This window comes from Pan paniscus, chromosome 9 (assembly GCF_029289425.2).
Source record: "Pan paniscus chromosome 9, NHGRI_mPanPan1-v2.0_pri, whole genome shotgun sequence".
Classification (NCBI taxonomy): domain Eukaryota; kingdom Metazoa; phylum Chordata; class Mammalia; order Primates; family Hominidae; genus Pan; species Pan paniscus.
In genome coordinates, this window is record NC_073258.2 from 49238017 (window position 1) to 49255632 (window position 17616).

Here is a 17616-nt window from a genome sequence, read left to right on the forward strand (position 1 = left end):
ATGTCTGAGTCCCAGCTACTTGGGAGGCTGAGGCAGGGGGATAGCTTCAGCCCAGGAGTTTGAGGCTACAGTGAGCTATGATCGTGCCACTGCACTCCAGCCTGAGCAACAGAGAAGAACCCCATCTCTTTTTTTTTTTTTTTAAACCCCATCTCTTAAAAAAAAAATTGCCCTGAAGTTAAATATTGTATTAGGGTTCTCTAGAGGGATGGAACTAATGGAATAGATTTATATATATAAAGGAGAGTTTACTAAGTATTAACTCACACAATCACAAGGTCCCACAATAGGCCATCTGCAAGCTGAGGAGCAAGGATAGCCAGTAAACTGAAGAACTTGGAGTCCAGTGTTTTAGGGCAGGAAGCATCCAGCATGGGAGAAAGATGTAGGCTGGAAGGGTAGGCCAGTCTCTCTTTTCACATTTTTCTGCCTGCATTTTATTCTAGCTGGCTAGACTGGCAGCTAATTAGATTGTGCTCACTCAGATTAAGGGTAGGTCTGCCTTTCCCAGCCCACCGACTCAAAGTTAATCTCTTTGGCAACACCCTCACCGACACACCCAGGATCAATACTTTGTATCCTTCAATCATTTTGACACCCAATATTAACATGACAAATATTAAGCTAATAAAATAGGAAAACTATGGAATTTATTTTGTCAAAACTAAATTAAGAGAGATTTGTACTCAGCCCATTTCATTTTTTTTACTTTAGAATTTTTTAATTTCCAGTGAAACCAAATTTTACTACTGTTGTGAACACAGCCTTCACATTTGATGCAAATGGGAGGGCTTAATTATAATCACTTAGTGCCAGTATTGTAGACAAAGCCAATAGTGTATGCCACATAGATGATTATATCTTCTGGAGAGAGTTGACTTTACAATTAATACAAACATATTTGACTAAAGAAAATGGAAGCACCTTCAGACCATTTCATCTTAATTATATCTTGTAAGGTTAAAAATATATAACTCACAAATAAATTTTAATTTTAAAAATTTTTTTAACTTTCATGTCACAGCCAAGTCCAAAAAATTTTAATTTTGATGTTTCTGGTTCTCTTGTGGCTAGATAATCCATAGAGATTTCCTGAACTTCTTATTCATGATAGCTTAAAAAGAAACATTCAGATCCCTGTGAATTGGACAAAAGGATATCTATTTTATGCTACTTTTTGTAGCATAAGGAGGAAGAGGAAATAAAAACACAATGGGCCCTTGAACAACATGAGGGTTATGGGTGCCGACCTCTCCTCTTCACTTAGTCTAAAATCCACATATAATTTTGGACTCACCAAGAACTTAACTACTGATAGTCTACTATTGACCTTACCAATAGCATTAAAACAGTTGATTAACACATACCTTGTATATGTATTTTATACTGTATTCCTACAACAAAGTAAGCTAGAGAAAAGAAAATGTTATTAAGAAAATCAAAAGGAAAATATATTTACTATTCATTAAGTTAAAGTGGATCATGATAAAGACCTCCATCTTTTTCTTCTTGATGTTAAGTGGCTGAGGAAGAGAAAGAGGAGGAGGAGTTGGTCTTGCTGTCTTAAGCGTGGCAGGGAAGAAGAGGTGGAGATTGTAGAAGGGGAGGCAGGCACACTCGGTGTAGCTTTATGAAAACACATGGTGATTTCTGATTTTTTTGCCTTTTCATGTCTTTAAAAATGTTTCTATATGGTACCAATTATTCTTCCATTTGCTTTAGTTTCAGTGCCTGTATCACTGAAGAGTTCATGTCATAAAAGAAGTCAAAAGCAGTCTTGAATAGTTGGAACTCTTCTGCCAGATGGTCTAATGTCAGTTTGTTTTCTGGCCCTGCTTCTGTGTCTTCTTCCCCTTCTATTCCTTCTTCTTTTCTGGCACTGGTTCAGAAGCACTCACCTTCATCAAGTTGTCTTCTGTTAATTCCTCTGGTGTGATGTCTGTTAGCTCTTGAATTTCTCCAAGATCCATATCTTGGGACCCTTCCCCCACCTTCTTTGCCATATCCACAATCTCTTTCATGATCTCCTTGATTGGCTCTGTCGTAAATCCTGTGAAGTCATGCACAACATCTGGATGCAGTTTTCTCCAGCAGGAATCTATTGTTTGGGGCTCAATGGCTTTTTCCATAACAACAGTGGCATCTTCAATGGTGTAATCCTCCCAGACTTTCTTGATGTTCTATCAGGATTCTCTTCCATAGCGTTGACAGTCCTTTCCAATAGAGTACTATGTGTAATGGGCCTTAAAGGTCCTTATAACCCCCTGACTTAGGGGCTGAATTAGAAACATTGTGTTTGGGGGCAAGTATTACAGACCATTTTGATACCTTTGGTGTTGAACTCATGGGTTCTGGGTGGCCAGGGACATTGTCCAATTCAAAAGAACTTTAAAAGGCAGTCCATGTTGGTGTGCTGCATCCATTAATTCGTCATTTACGTTAGGTATATCTCCTAACATGGCACATGTATACATATGTAACAAACCTGCATGTTGTGCACATGTACCCTAGAACTTAAAGTATAATAAAAATATATATATATATAAATAAAAAAATAAAAATAAAAGGCAGTCCATTACCAGCAAGGTACATCCTGACTTCAGGAAGAATGTTGATGAAACCCAGTCCAGAAAAAATGGTTCTCATTATCCAGGGCTTCTTGTACAACACCCAAAACTGGCAACTGGTATTTATCTTTTCCCTTCAAAGCTCAGGGGTTACCAGCTTTATAGATAAGGGCAGTCCTAATCATAAACCTGACTGTGTTTGCACAAAATAGTAGAGTTAGCCCATCCCTTCCTGCCCTAAATCCTGGTGCTTGCATCTCTTCCTTACTAATAAGTGTCCTTTGTGGCATTTTTCCCCTTATCATCTGCATTAAAAAACTGCTCAGGAAGATATCCTTTTTCCTCAATGATTTTTAAAAGCTTCTTTTTTTTTTTTTTTTTTTTAGAGCAGGGTCTCACTGTGTTGCCCAGGCTGGAGTCCAGTGGCATGATTATAATTCACACCACCTCGAATTCCTGTGCTCGAGTGAGTTTCATGCTTCAGCCTCTTGAGTAGCTGGGACTACAGGCTTGTGCCACCACAGTCGGCTAATTTTTTTTTTTGGTAGAGATGGGGTTTTTCCATGTTGCCCAAGCTGGTTTCAAACTCCTGGGCTCAAGCGATCCTCCCACCTCAGCCTTCCAAAGTGCTGGGATTACAGGCATGAGCCACTGCACCTGGTTGCCTCAATAATTTTCTTAATGGCATCTGGAAACTTGTTTGCTGCCTCTTGGTTGGCAGATGCTACTTCCCCTGATATCCTGATATTTTTTAAGCCAAAACTTTTTCTAAAATTATCAAACCATCCTTTACTGGCATTAAATTCTCCAGCTTTAGACCCTTCACCTTTCTTCTGCTTTAAGTTGTCATATAATGACTTCACTTTTTCTCAGATCATATTAGGGTCATATGCCTTTCTTATAGAAATCCTGCACTCATATAAAAGCTGCGTTTTCAAGACAAGTTAAAAAAGTATTTCACCAAAAGTGCAATGTTTTTATGCCTGTTGATGTAGCTGCAGCAACTGCTTCATGAATTTCCTTTCCTTTGCTTATAATTGTCCTTACATTAGATTCATTTATCTTGAAATGGAGGCCAAACCACAGCTGCAGATCTCAATCTATGATGTTTGTCAAGCAATTCAACTTTATCTTGTAACGTCATGAATTTTCTCTGTTTCTTGGGAGCACTTCCGGCATCACTAGTGACACTTCGTATGGGTCCGATGGTGTTATTTGAGGTTTATGGTTTTGTACTGAACACGATGAAAAATACATGAGAACCATGAGAGATCACTTTTTACTGTGATACACAATTTACTGGAGAAATGAACTGCCCATGCAGAGATGATTAGCATCACATGGTGTTTTAAGCAGATACTTGCAACACTTGTGCTCACTGCAATAGCAACAGGAGTTGGCTATGAATGAAATTATTATAGTAGTACAATATGAGCTACAGTTAATTTTATACAGTTATGATTTAATACTGTATGTTTGCTTACATTTCTCTCCACTATGAATGGCACCATGTATGGTCTGTAAGTGTGTGTGTCAGTTTTGCTAAATGTTAACTTTTTATAACAGATTTGTGTATATTTTAATGTAGTAAATGATAAAATGGACTAGTGTCTACATGTTTTATGCATTCATGACATACTTTAAAAAATTTTTCCAATATGTGTAGGATGCACAGTTGGTCTGTGAGTTTTTTTTAAATTGCTGAAATCCCTCCAAAATTTCTAATATATTTATTGAAAAAAAATCCATGTATAAGTAGACCCACACAGTTCAAATTCATGCTGTTCAAAGGTCAACTGTATATACATGTATCTGCTCATCTGAGAAAAAAATATGCACACAGGAAGAATAAACCAGAGATGAATGAGATTCATTATCTCTAAGATGTTAGTGAAATGGAGTGAAAAGATAAAAGTGGGATAGATATAAAGGTCACTTATCTAAGAATTTTTTTTGTCCATGTTTTACTTTTGGAACTATGTTAATATTTCATTTACATGAGTAAGTATATATATTATATATATATTATATATTATATCATATATGATATATAATATCATATATATCATATATGATATATATTTTATATATATTATATGTAATATATGATATATTATATAATATATTATATGTATATATACATTATATGTATATATACATTATATGTATATATACATTATATGTATATATACATTATATGTATATATACATTATATGTATATATACATTATATGTATATATACATTATATGTATATATACATTATATACATTATATGTATATATGTATATATATACATTATATATACATTATATGTATATATGTGTATATATACATTATATATACATTATATGTATATATGTATATATTCAACAAGATTGGGGGAGACTCTAAAATTGAAAACAAACAAGTGAAGCAAATTGTATTTCAAATGAATAATATACCGTACTGCAGGGGGTTGGAGAAACTAATCTAAGGAACATAATATTTGGACTATATACCCTCAGGCTAAAACAACTCTAAACAAGTATTAAACTCTAATTAGTAGGCTTCTTTTTCACAGAGGAATGGGTTAGCTAGCTCAGTACATTTTAGGATTAAGCAAATAAGTAAATATGTTATAGATAATAGGAGCCTTTTTCTCACTTTAGAAAAAGGACATTTCAGATATGGAAAGGGAAGATTATAGAATGTAACCTGTAGTGTTGAACTGGAATTGAATCAGTGTGAGCTCATAGATTTGTTTTGTTTTGTTTTGTTTTGTTTTGTTTTGTTTTGTTTGAGATGCAGTCTCTTCTCTGTCACCCAGGCTGGAGTGCAGTGGCACAACCTTGGCTCACTGCAACCTCCGCCTCCCGGGTTCAATCAATTCTCCTCCCTCAGCCTCCCGAGTAGCTGGGATTACAGGCGAGTGCCACCACGCCCAGCTAATTTTTTAATTTTTCTTAGAGGGGTGGAGTTTTGCCATGTTGGCCAGGCTGGTCTCGAACTCCTGACCTCTGGTGATCCGCCCACCTCGGCCTCCCAAAGTGCTGGGATTACAGGCATGAGCCACCACGCCCAGCCTATTCTTTACTAAAAACAACTGGGCTTCTTGGATAAATGCTGGCTCCAGGGTGAAGTAGGGAAAGAACAAGATGATCCTGGAACATCTTATTCATCAAAAAAGGAAGGAAGTGATCAGAGAATTATGTAGATGTGTCAAAAGGACATAGAAGTCAGCTTGAAGGGCTTCCATGGCAAAATATGGGATCATTTGAACATAAAAATATATAATGATAGTAAAGGATTATAACCTATTGAATAAAGAATCCATGAGTCCACAATGATATAAATAAATAAGAAGGGAAAGCTCTTCCTTATTGTAGAAGGTCGACTTAAAAATGTAGATGAAACGACGTAGTTGGAAAAAGATCATCATTTGGCAAAACCTTCATATTCATTGTTGGTTCTGGCAACAATTATTAATGGATACTAAAATTTGTGAATGAAAGTTTGAAGAGTAACTATATATTTCCACAGACTCAAAATGTCTGCCCATAGGATACTTATCCATTACAAAGGCTAACTTTATAGTGGCAAAACCTGGCAGATGCTGCTCTAAACAAAGAATCAAAGTTAACATCCCCAGTAATTAGACTAATCAGCAAGTGCCCCCAGATGTGATGCACTGAGAGGAACTCAGCATCACCTTTGTGATAATCCTGCCAAAGGGGCATAACCTGAATTGAATTATGAGGGGGCATCAGACACACCCAAATTCAAGTACATTCTACAAAGTAACCTGTACAACAGGTTTTCAAATAACTTTGTTTCATTTAACATCATTTTCATTATAACTATTTTGTGGTTTAAGATAATTTTATGAAGAGCAAGAGGCAGGGAGAGATGGCAGGGAGGGCAACTAGAGCACTTCTACACCCACCAGGAGAATAGACTCCCTCCCTGCTTCCTGTTGTGCTGGACCCCTATTGACTTCAGTAGGGATGGCACCATGTTTGCGAGGCTGAAAAAGAGACATGGAGCCAGCAAATGAAACATAAGGTTTTTTGAGGGGATTTACATACAGGGCAGTCCGTGGGCAGCATGCTGAACAGGAGAACTGCTACCACTTATAAAAAAGCATGCAGTTTATACAGCATTTTCACTTAGCCCCCCGACCCCGGCAATCTCCACCTGGCAACCTTCATCCAACCCAAAACAAAGGGCCTCGAACCCCTGTATGGCCTGTGATCCATGGGATGGATCAGATGGTTCAGATGTTCCTCATAGATAAAGAATGAATCTCTGGGTTGGCCATTCCCAAATTCCTTCACTCAGAACTCTGAACACACATTCATCTTAGACCACAGGGTCATTCTCAGGGTATGCTTCAATTATTTATGACAGGTGCATCTACCATACACCTACCTGCTCCCCAAGTGGCTCCCTTGTACTATGGCAGCGGTGGTGGGGAGGGATTTGTGTAACCTCTGCCCTGGAGGGTGGGGAAGGTGAAGATTGGGTGTAAAATGGCAGCAGCTGGGGCTGGCAGTGGTGCTGCTGGGTGCTACAGGGCTTGTAGGGTTCCATAAAGAGGGCTGAGAACGTGTTGACTTTGTCTGCCCCCTGCACCTCATGGGGAAACAGTGGCAGTTTCACAGTGCAAAAGTCTTTATAAGGGTTCTCCATCTGGTTCAGATACTTGGCCTGGATCTTGTGTCAGGCCTCACATATCTTTCAGGATTTTCAGGGTTGGGGAAGAGAAGCTGGGTGATGATGATGTTGTATGTGTCAATCTTGTACTTGGCCAGCTCCTGGATCAGTCACTCTGTCTCATACAGGGATAGAACTCAGGGATACATTCGCAGATGATACAGGTAATCTACTCAGGGCCCTTGAACTGTTTGCTGACAAAGTAGATGATGGACAGTGTCTACTTCAGCATGGAGGACAGCACGTCTGTGTTCATGTCCCCAAGACCTAGAACGTTGCATGTCTGTTAGATAAAGGGGCTGATCTGGTTCTTGATCTGCTGAGTGTCATGTCAACCACCACCACTGAGAAGTTCATGCCCTTCACCAGCCTCATGACCTCAGCATAGCTCATGGCCTCATTGATGCCGGGAAAGGCACTCATGGCTTCCTGCATCAACTTCTTGCTCATGCTCAGCATGTTTTCCTTCTCAAAGAACTCACTGGGCAGCTATGCTGCTCCCTGGCTGGGGTCAATTTCCACAGTGAAGAGGTTGTCAGAGCCTTTGACCTTGGTAGGCACCTTTGAGAACTTCTGGTCAAAACCATCTGAGATGTTGTGGGCTAGGTCTGTGGAGATGATCAGAATACTTTCATGCCCTTTTGATAGCTGGATGGCCAGGCTGCAACTGCAAGTGGTCTTTCCCGTGCCACCTTTGCGCCAGCAAGGATCCACTTAACTTAAGGCTGCATTTCTCAATGATGTTGCTAAACCTAGGCTCCAGTGGCTCTTGGAGGCTGACTTTGGGAGACTGAGGTGGAAGGATCGCTTGAAGCCAGGAGTTTGAGATCAGCCTGGAAGTGAGACCCCATCTCTACAAAAAAAAATTTTTTTAAATAGACAAGCATGATTGTGTGCGCTTGTAGTCCCAGCTACTCAGGAGGCTGAGGTGGGAGGATCACTTGAGCTCAGGAGTTCAAGGCTACAGTGAGCTATGATTGCAGTGAGCTATGATTGCATCACTGCATTCCAGCCTGGGCAACAGAGCAAGTCCCTGTCCAAAAAAATAAAAAATAAAATAAAGAAAGAGAGGAAGGAAGGAAGGATGGATGGATGGAAGAAAGATTTCATTATTTTTAGGGAATATTTTTAGGAATTCCTTATTTCCTAATTTTTATTTATCTTGCTCAGCACTTTGACTTCTGTTTTTTTTTTTTTTTTTGAAATACTGTAGGAGTAAACAAGCGTCACGTCTATAACTTACTCTTAAATAGTTCCAAAAAATGATAATATGTATATACATATGTACTTATATGTCTGTGTGTGTGAGAGAGAGAGAGCAAGAGAGAGAGAGAGAAGAGAGTGAGTGAGAGTAAATGTAGCAAAATATTCACATTTGAGTAATCCAGGTAAAGGATATTCAGGAATTCTTTGTGCTATTATAACTTTTTGGTAAATTTGAAATTACAATATGTCAAAATTTTTAAAAATTAAAATCTTCAAGGAAAAACTTCAACAACTTAAAGATTAAAAAAAATTGCTCAATGAAATTTGAATACTCATTTTGGCAAAATCTGTTTATGGCAGACATATGGTGTACTTCTGTATGACCTTTAAGATATTTTTAGGAACTTTTTTGTTTTACTTTAGAGGAAAGATTAATGTCTATTAAAGAACTTTGTAGTTTAGTCAAATACAATGAAAAATTAGTGCAAATATGCATTTTTAAGCTTGGTAGGTCAAATGTTTGTTTTGGATTTCTGGTCATGATGGCTTGCTGTGTTCATGACTTGGGCCTCTTATTCATTTCATACACATGGTAATGATACATAAAATTTTCTAAGATTTTTAAGGACATAGCCATGTATAAAATTAATATAAATTCATCTGACTAGGAACTCACTAAACCACAATGCAGTAAGTGGGACTGTAACCACATGCCTCCTGTGCTCTGGATTCAGAAGGCGTAGGTAACTGAAAGCTCATTTCTTGAATGGTGGAGACTCAAAATGTTATACACACCGTGCAGGAGACTGGAGCTAGCCCCTTCTGCCTCCACCACTTTAAGAAAGACTCAAAAAAAGTTATGACTGCTACCTGAGAAATGGCTTACATAAAACCTGGAGGTTTAGCCAGGTGCGGTGGTGCACACCTGTAGCCCCAGCTGTTTGGAAAGCTGAGGCAGGAGAATCCCTTGAGCCAGGAGTTTGAGACCAGCCTGGGCAACATAGTGAGACCCCGTCTATTAAAAAAACAAAAACCTTGAGGTGTGGGAGGAAGCAGACAGCCTTACAGCCAGGTCTTAGTGGTCCAACCTCCTTAGGGGTACAGTGACAATCTGTATGATATCCCTAATATCAGGAATGGAGCCATAAGCCATCCAATACAAGACCTGGTTCTGGACTAGGGTCTGTCCACAAGAGAGAGTAGAAACCTCCCACTTCACATGAACTTATACGCTGAAATTCTAAAATACATGAGGAACACTGATGTTGAGAAAGACAGTCAATAAACCCAATAAACATAAATTTACTCCAGAGAAAACAAAAATAGTTGAACATTTAAAACTGACTTTGAGGCCAGGTTGAGGTGGCTCACACCTGTAATCCTGGCATTTTCAGAGGCCAAAGTGGGTGGATCACTTGAGCCCAGGAGTTTGAGACCAGCCTGGGCAACATGGCAAAACCCTGTCTCTACAATCCTGTCTCTAGATATAAAAAGGCATGGTGGCATGCGCCTGTAGATTCAGCTACTTGGGAGGCACTTATTATCTTTAAATTATTCATTCTCTATTCTGTCTGGTCAGCCTGAATAATGCAGGTTCTACAATGTATCTACCATGTAGGTTTATTTTTATTTATTTATTTATTTTTGAGATGGAGTCTCGCTCTGTCACCCAGGCTGGAGTGTAGTGGCGTGATCTCGGCTCACTGCAACCTCCGCCTCCCAGGTTCAACCAATTCTCCTGCCTCAGCCTCCCAAGTAGCTGGGATTACAGGCATGCACCATCACGCCTGGCTAATTTTTTTGTGTTTTTAGTAGAGACAGGGTTTCACCATATTGGCCAGGCTGGTCGCAAATTCCTGACCTTGTGATCCACCCGCCTCAACCTCCCAAAATGCTGGGATTACAGGTGTGAGCCACCGCTCCTGGACAGTTTATTTTTATTTATCTTACTCAGCACTTTGACTTCTGTTTTGTTTTTTGTTGTTGTTGTTAGTTCTGGAAAATTCTCAGCCAATATATATACGTGTGTATTTCTTGAGATAGGATCTCACATTATTGCCCAGGCTGGAGCGCAGTCACGTGAATCTTGCAGAATTGTAGAATCTGCATTACTTAGGCTGACCAGACAGAATAGAGAATGAATAATTTAAAAGATAATAAGTATAACATAAAGAGATAAAAAACTATGAAGACAGGTAAGAGGCATTAAAAAGCTACAATGTATATCTAATAGGAAACAGAAGAAAATGATATAGGGAATGGCAAAGAAGCAATATTTTAAAAAGAATTGGGGGGTGCAGTGACTCACATCTATAATTCTAGTACTTTGGGAGGCTGAGGCAGGAGGATTGCTTGAGGACCAGCCTGAGCAACATAGCGAGCTCCCATCTCTACAAAAAAATTAAGTTTAGCCAGGCATGGTTGTGTGCACCTGTAGTCCCAGCTACTCAGGAAGCTGAGGTGGGAGGATCACTTGAACCCAGGAGTTCAAGCTTCCAGTGAGCTATGGTCACGCTACTGCACTCCAGCCTGGGCAACAAAGTGAGATCCTGTCTCAAAAAATGTATATGTGGGCTGAGAATTTTCCTGAACTGACAAAAAACAGAAGTCAGTTTAAAGTACTGAGCAAGATAAATAAAAATAAACCTACATGGTAGATACATTGTAGAATCTGCATTAATGATAAATAAAATTGTTTATATGAATTATAAGAATGATTAACTCCAAAGGAATGGCAGGAGTTTGACAGCAGTTTGCTTGATATCAGTGATAGGTGCGAGGTGACAACTGGGTGGTATCTTTAAAGTGCTGAGAGAAGATAAGTAACAACCAGAATTCTCCACTGAATTAAATTTCATTCCAGAAGGTAAAATAAAGATATTTTGAGGTAGATGAAAACTGAGAGCATTTACCACTCACAGGCTTTTGCTGAAAGAACTACAGGTTTATGTATATTAATAAATTTCACAATTCAAAAAAAGCTTTGAAAACCTGAAGTTGTCGTTTGGTAAGTTTTCAGCAACCTCATTTGTGGGGCAAACTTGACCTGAACTAGTTCATGGGCTAATTTTGGTCTTTGTTTATCCCACTTAGTGTGAATACTTATATGTTTCACTGTGGAGACTTTAATATGTTTGAATCCATGGGGTGCTATCCCAACCCTGCTGAAGGTGTTATATCACATCTGGTTTGTGCAACCTTTATAAAATCTCAAAATTTGTCACTTCCAAACCAGAAAGGTCCCAGGATTTCAGATAAGTGATTATGGATCTTATTAAAGGATTATGGATCTTATTTCTTTAGCAAGAAATAATTGAACCAAGAGTGAAGGAGCAGAATGTGGGAAACAGTAGTGAGCATGAAAATTGATTTGATAAATGTAGGTAAACTTAATTAATTATTGATTTTTTAAAAGTAGTCATTTTTTTCTTTTTTCTCTTTTTTTTCTTTTTGAGATGGATTCTCACTCTGACGCCCAGGCTGGAGTGCAGTGGTGCCATCTAGGCTCACTGCAACCTCCGTCCCCCGGGTTTAAGCAATTCTCCTGCCTCAGCCTCCCGAGTAGCTGGGATTACAGGCACCTGCCACCACACCTGGGTAATTTTTGTATTTTTAGTAGAGACGGGGTTTCACCATGTTGGCCACGCTGGTCTTGTACTCCTGACTTCGTGATGCACCCGCCTCAGCCTCCCAAAGTGCTGGGATTACAGTCGTGAGCCACCACTCCCAGCCTAAAGTGGTAATTTTTACATTTAAAAAGGTATATTGTCCTGTAGGTATGGGGGTGAATTTTTTAAAAAAGGAAAAAAAAAAAAGGAAAAGGTAGATATCAAAAGAAATAAATGACATCCAAATTGGAAAGTAAAAGGTAAAACTATATTCACAGGTTACATGGTCCTATGCATAAAAAGCATCCCAAAGAATCCACCAAAAGAAAAAAAAAAAAAAAACTTCTAGAGCTTATAAATGAATTCAGCAAAGTTGCAGGGGACAAGAGCAACACATAAAAATCAGTTGTTTCTATATACCATCAATGAACAATCTAAAAAGGAAATTAAGAAAAGCAATTCTGTTTAAAAGAGCATCCAAAAGATTTAGTCTATTAGGAATAAGTCTAACTGAGGAGGTGAAAGACTTGCACACTGAAAACTATAAAACATTGCTGAATGAAATTAAAGAAGAGCTAAATAAATAGAAAGACACCCTGAGTACATGGATAGGATGATGTAACACTGTTAACATGTCAGTTCTACCCAAAGCAATCTACTGATTCAACACAATTTTCTTTTCTTTTCTTTCTTTTCTTTTCTTTTCTCTTCTCTTCTTTTCTTTTCTTTTCTTTTTTTTTTTTTTTGAGACAGAGTCTCACTCTGTCACCCAGGCTGGAGTGCAGTGGCGTGATCTCGGCTCACTGCAACCTCCACCTCCCAGGTTCAAGTGATTCTCCTGCTCAGAATCCTGAGTAGCTGGGATTACAGGCATCCACCACCATGCCCGGCTAATTTTTGTATTTTTAGTAGAGATGGGGTTTCACCATGTTGGTCAGGCTGGTTGATTGAACACAATTTCTTTTCTTTTTTTTTTTTTTTTTTTTGAGATGGAGTCTCACTCTGTCTCCCAGGCTGGAGTGCAGTGGCTCAATCTCAGCTCACTACAACCTCCACCTCCCGGGTTCAAGCGGTTCTTCTGCCTCAGCCTCCAGAAAAGCTGGGATTACAGGTGCCCGCCACCACACCTGGCTAATTTTTGTATTTTTAGTAGATACAGGGTTTCACCATGTTGGCCAGGCTTGTCTTGAACTCCTGACCTCAGGTGATCTGCCCGCCTCGACCTCCCAAAGTGCTAGGATTACAGACGTGAGCCACCGCGCCTGGCGATTCAACAAAATTTCTATCAAAATAAATAGGCTTTTTCACTGAGAGAAGCAGCTAATCCTCAAAATCATATGGAATAGCCAGGACAATCTTGAAAAAAGAATATAAAATTGGAAAGTTCAAACTTCCCAACTATAAAACTAGCTATGAAGCCACAGTAATTCAAGTATTATGGCCCTGGCATAAGGACAAACATATAGACCACTGGAATAGATTAGGAAGCCCAGAAATAAATCTTTACATATATGGTCATTTGATTTCCTGCAAAGGTGCAATTCAATAGGGAAAGGACAGTCTTTTCAACCAATGGTGCTGGGAAAACTGGATATCCACGTGTGAAAGAATGAAATTTGGACTACAACACTCTTAGAAGAAAACAGGGGACAGTTTTCATAACATTAAATTTAGCAATTATTTCACGGATATAACACCAAAAACATAAGGAACAAAAAATATAAATAAATTGGACTTCATCAAAATTAAGAACTTTTGTGCATCAAAGGATACTATCATGAAAGTGAAAGGACAACCTACACAACAGAAGAAAATATTTGCAAATCATATATCCAATAAGGAATTACTATCCAGAATATGTAAAGAACTCCTGCAACTCAACAACAACAAAACAACCCAATTTAAAAATGGGCAAAGGACTTGAAGAGACATTTCTCCAAAGAAGATATCCAAATGGCCAACACATGAAAAGATGCTCAACATCATTAGTCATTGGTAAAATGCAAATGAAAACAACAATAAGATGCCACTTCACACCTTCTAGGTTGGCTGTTTTTTAAAAAGGAAAATAGCATGTGTTGCTGAGGAGGTGGACAAATTGGAGCCCTTGTGCATTGCTAGTGAGAATGTAAAATAGTACAGCTGCTCTGGAAAACAGTTCGGTTGTTTCTCAAAAGGTTAAACCTATAACTACCATATGACCCAGCAATTGCACTTGTAGGTATACATCTAAAAGAATTAAAGAAGGAACTGAAACAGATACTTGTATACAAATCATAGCAGCATTATTCACAATAGTCAAAAGGTGGAAGTAACCCAAGGGTCCATCAACAGATCAATGGATAAACAATAGATGGTACATGCATACAAAGGAATATTATTCTGCTTTAAAAAGAAAATAAATTTATGGCCCTGCAGTGGCTTACACCTGTAATCCCAACACTTTGGGAAGGTACGGTTGAAGGATCATTTAAGGCCAGGAGTTCAAGGCTTGAGACCAGCCTGGGCAACATAGGGAGACCCTGTCTCTATTATTTAAAAAATATGAAGGAAGGAAAGAAGGAAGGAGGGAAAGAAAGAAAGAAATGTTGATACATGCTACATGTACGGCCCTTGAAGATATTATTCTTAGTGAAATAGGCCAGAATGACAGATATTACATGATTCCACTTATATGAGGTACTTAGAATAGGCAAATATATAGAGATAGAAAGTAGAATAGAGGTTATGAGGGTCTGGGGGGTGGGCAGAAGGGGGTGTTGTTGTTTAATTGATGTAGAGTTTTTGTTGGGGATGATGAAAAATTTTGGGTATTGATAGTGTTCATGGTTGCACAGCATTGAGAATATATTTAATGACACTGAATTGTACAGTTGCAAATGGTTAAATGATAAATATTATGTATAGTTTACCACATTAAAAAAGTTTTCCAATTTAAAAAGAGATAGATTCTAGTCACATTCTAAAAAATAATATCAGAAGATGGGAAGACTGCACATAAGTTATAGAAAGTGTGCTTTGGGCTTTGTCTTGTTTTATTTTTATTTTTATTTTGTTTGTTTATTTATTTTGAGACAGGGTCTTGCTCTGTCACCCAGGCTGGAGTGCAGTGGTGCGATCACAGCTCACTGCAGCCTTGACCTCCTAGGCTCCAGCAGTCCTCCCACCTCAGCCTCTCAAGTAGCTGGGACCAAAGGCATGCACCACCATGCCCGGCTAATTTTTGTAATGTTTCATAAAATCAAGGTTTCACTATGTTGCCCAGGCTGGTCTCAAACTGCTGAGCTCAAGCAGCCCACCCACCTCAGCCTTCCAAAGTGCTGGGATTATAGGCATAAGCCACCATGCCTGGCCCATTGTCTTGTTTTGGAGAGTTATAAAGATAATGAGTATTTTCAGACATTTTCAAAAATATGTAGATAGGCCAGGTGCGGTGGCTCATGCCAGTAATCCCAACACTTTGGGAGGCTGAGATGGGTGGATCACTTGAACTCAGGAGTTTGAGACCAGTCAGGGCAACATGGTAAGACCCCATCTCTACTAAAAATCCAAAAAAATAGCTGAGTGTGATGATGCATGCCTTTGGTCCCAGCTAATTGGGAGGCTGAGGTGGGAGGATCAATGCTTGAGCCTGGAGGGCAGAGGTTGCAGTGAGCCAAGATGGGGCCACTGCACTCCAGACTGGGTGACAGTGGGAGACAATGTCTGGGGAAAAACAATGTAGATAAATATTATGTTAATTTTTTAAGATGGGGTCTCACCATATTGCCCAGGCTGGACTCAAACTGCTGGGCTCAAGCGATCCTCCATCCTCAGCCTCTGAGTAGAACTACAGGCATGCACCACCATGCCTGGCTGATTATGTTAAATTTTAATACTGAAAGATTATAGATTTTGTCTATAGCTTCCAAACTAACAGGGAGGGTAGAAAAGAATTAAAACAAAACAAAACTTTACTAACACAATAGAAGGTGGGAAAAGAAGGTGGGGAAAGGGAAAGAAGAATGGATAATGGGAAAGACAAAATAAGATATCAGGTCAGAAATTAATCAGATACACTGAAAAGCTACTCGTTAACATATAGTGACTGTAAGGTTGGGTAGAGAAGCAAAATCTAGCCATATGCTATTTACAAGAGATATACATAAACAAAATGACCTAGAAGGGTTATTAAAGGCACAGAAACAGATACACCAGGAAAATACCAATCAAAATAAAGCTGGTATTGCAATATTATAATAAAAATATCAGACTCAAAGCCTGGAATTTAGAAAAATTAATAAGATATAGACTTTCAATATTTCCTGTGTGGCTAGCTTCAAAGATACATTCTACCTGGCATCACTTACCTGTCTTTCTTATCTTTCTAAATCAATTTCCACAAATATTTATGAGTAACTATCAGTTAGGTAATGAGTTAGGTAATATAGTAGAGGCAAAGATGAGTACAGCCTAAGTGCTTACTCCATAGAACTGACAGTCTAATAGGAGAAAGTCCAGTAACTTTAAAACAAAGTAGCAAATTGTGAGCACTGTTAGAGAGTTTTAAGTGAGATACGATGGAAATTGGGCATGGGAGATAAAATCAGGAAAAGACTTTACACAAAATTGGCATTTGAGATGGTCTTTAAAAGCTATACCAAAGCTATAATTTCACTAGACCATGACCTAGACATCAGCTTTTTCCCCCTTAGAATATGAAGCACGCTTTGGGACTACTTTTTTGCTGGACAGTTTCATAAATTTAGGCTACAGTATTATCATTTCAGACTTCATTTGCTGGAAATGTAGCCTACTGCATTTACCTATAACAGCTCATTTGCTGTATTTTTTATTTTCCTTTCCTTAAGACAATAGCACTGCATGGTTAGGTTAACACTTTCATTGCTTTTGAAAGCCCCTCTTCTAACCTAATCTTTTGCCAGGTGATGTCCGCATACTTCCTCAGGGTGTCTTAGAAGTAGATTTCTATGCTAGCTCTCCATGAAAGGAGAAGAGTATATAATTTGCTTTTTCATACAGTGCTGTTACTATTAGGAAGGAACTAACTTTATTCTAAATGAAAACACACTCTATATTAAAGACAAGTTAGATACTTTCCCATGAAGTTGGTCTAGGAGAAGGGAAACGGAATAGATGCCTCCTGAAATTTTTTCCTGTTCCATTCAGAGTCAGATTTTTCCCCCCCTTTATGTGGTCAACAAATGAAAACTGGCATTTGGAATTACCATCGTTCCTCCCATTGCTTGCCATCTTCAAATTTAATGTCTGCCTCTCCACAAAGATTAACATGTTTCCACTCCTGATTTACTTGTCAGGGAATTTAGAAGTTTTCTGGAACCTAAAGTTCGCTCTGGTAGGGATGATTACTGGATAATTGCCTATTCTTTGGTGGAATTTCCACTTTTAGATTACACCAGGCTCTACAGCCTTTATTTCTTTGGCAGGAAAACCCAAAGGCAATGGAGTATATTTTTTTCCCTTCCCTGGCCCAGCTTAAACAATGACTCACTTGGGCCCTGGGGCTTTGCTTCATACTCT

The 17616-nt window shown here is 38.7% G+C and overlaps 1 protein-coding gene and 1 pseudogene across 5 annotated transcripts in view; one reads left to right on the forward strand and one right to left on the reverse strand.

Annotated features, from left to right (window-relative positions):
* Positions 1-17616, forward strand: part of CSTPP1 (centriolar satellite-associated tubulin polyglutamylase complex regulator 1) — a 220960-nt gene that overhangs the window by 96648 nt on the left and 106696 nt on the right. The gene's annotated exons all lie outside the window — the stretch shown is intronic.
* On the reverse strand, positions 1857-17367 carry LOC112441171 (ATPase Get3-like; annotated as a pseudogene).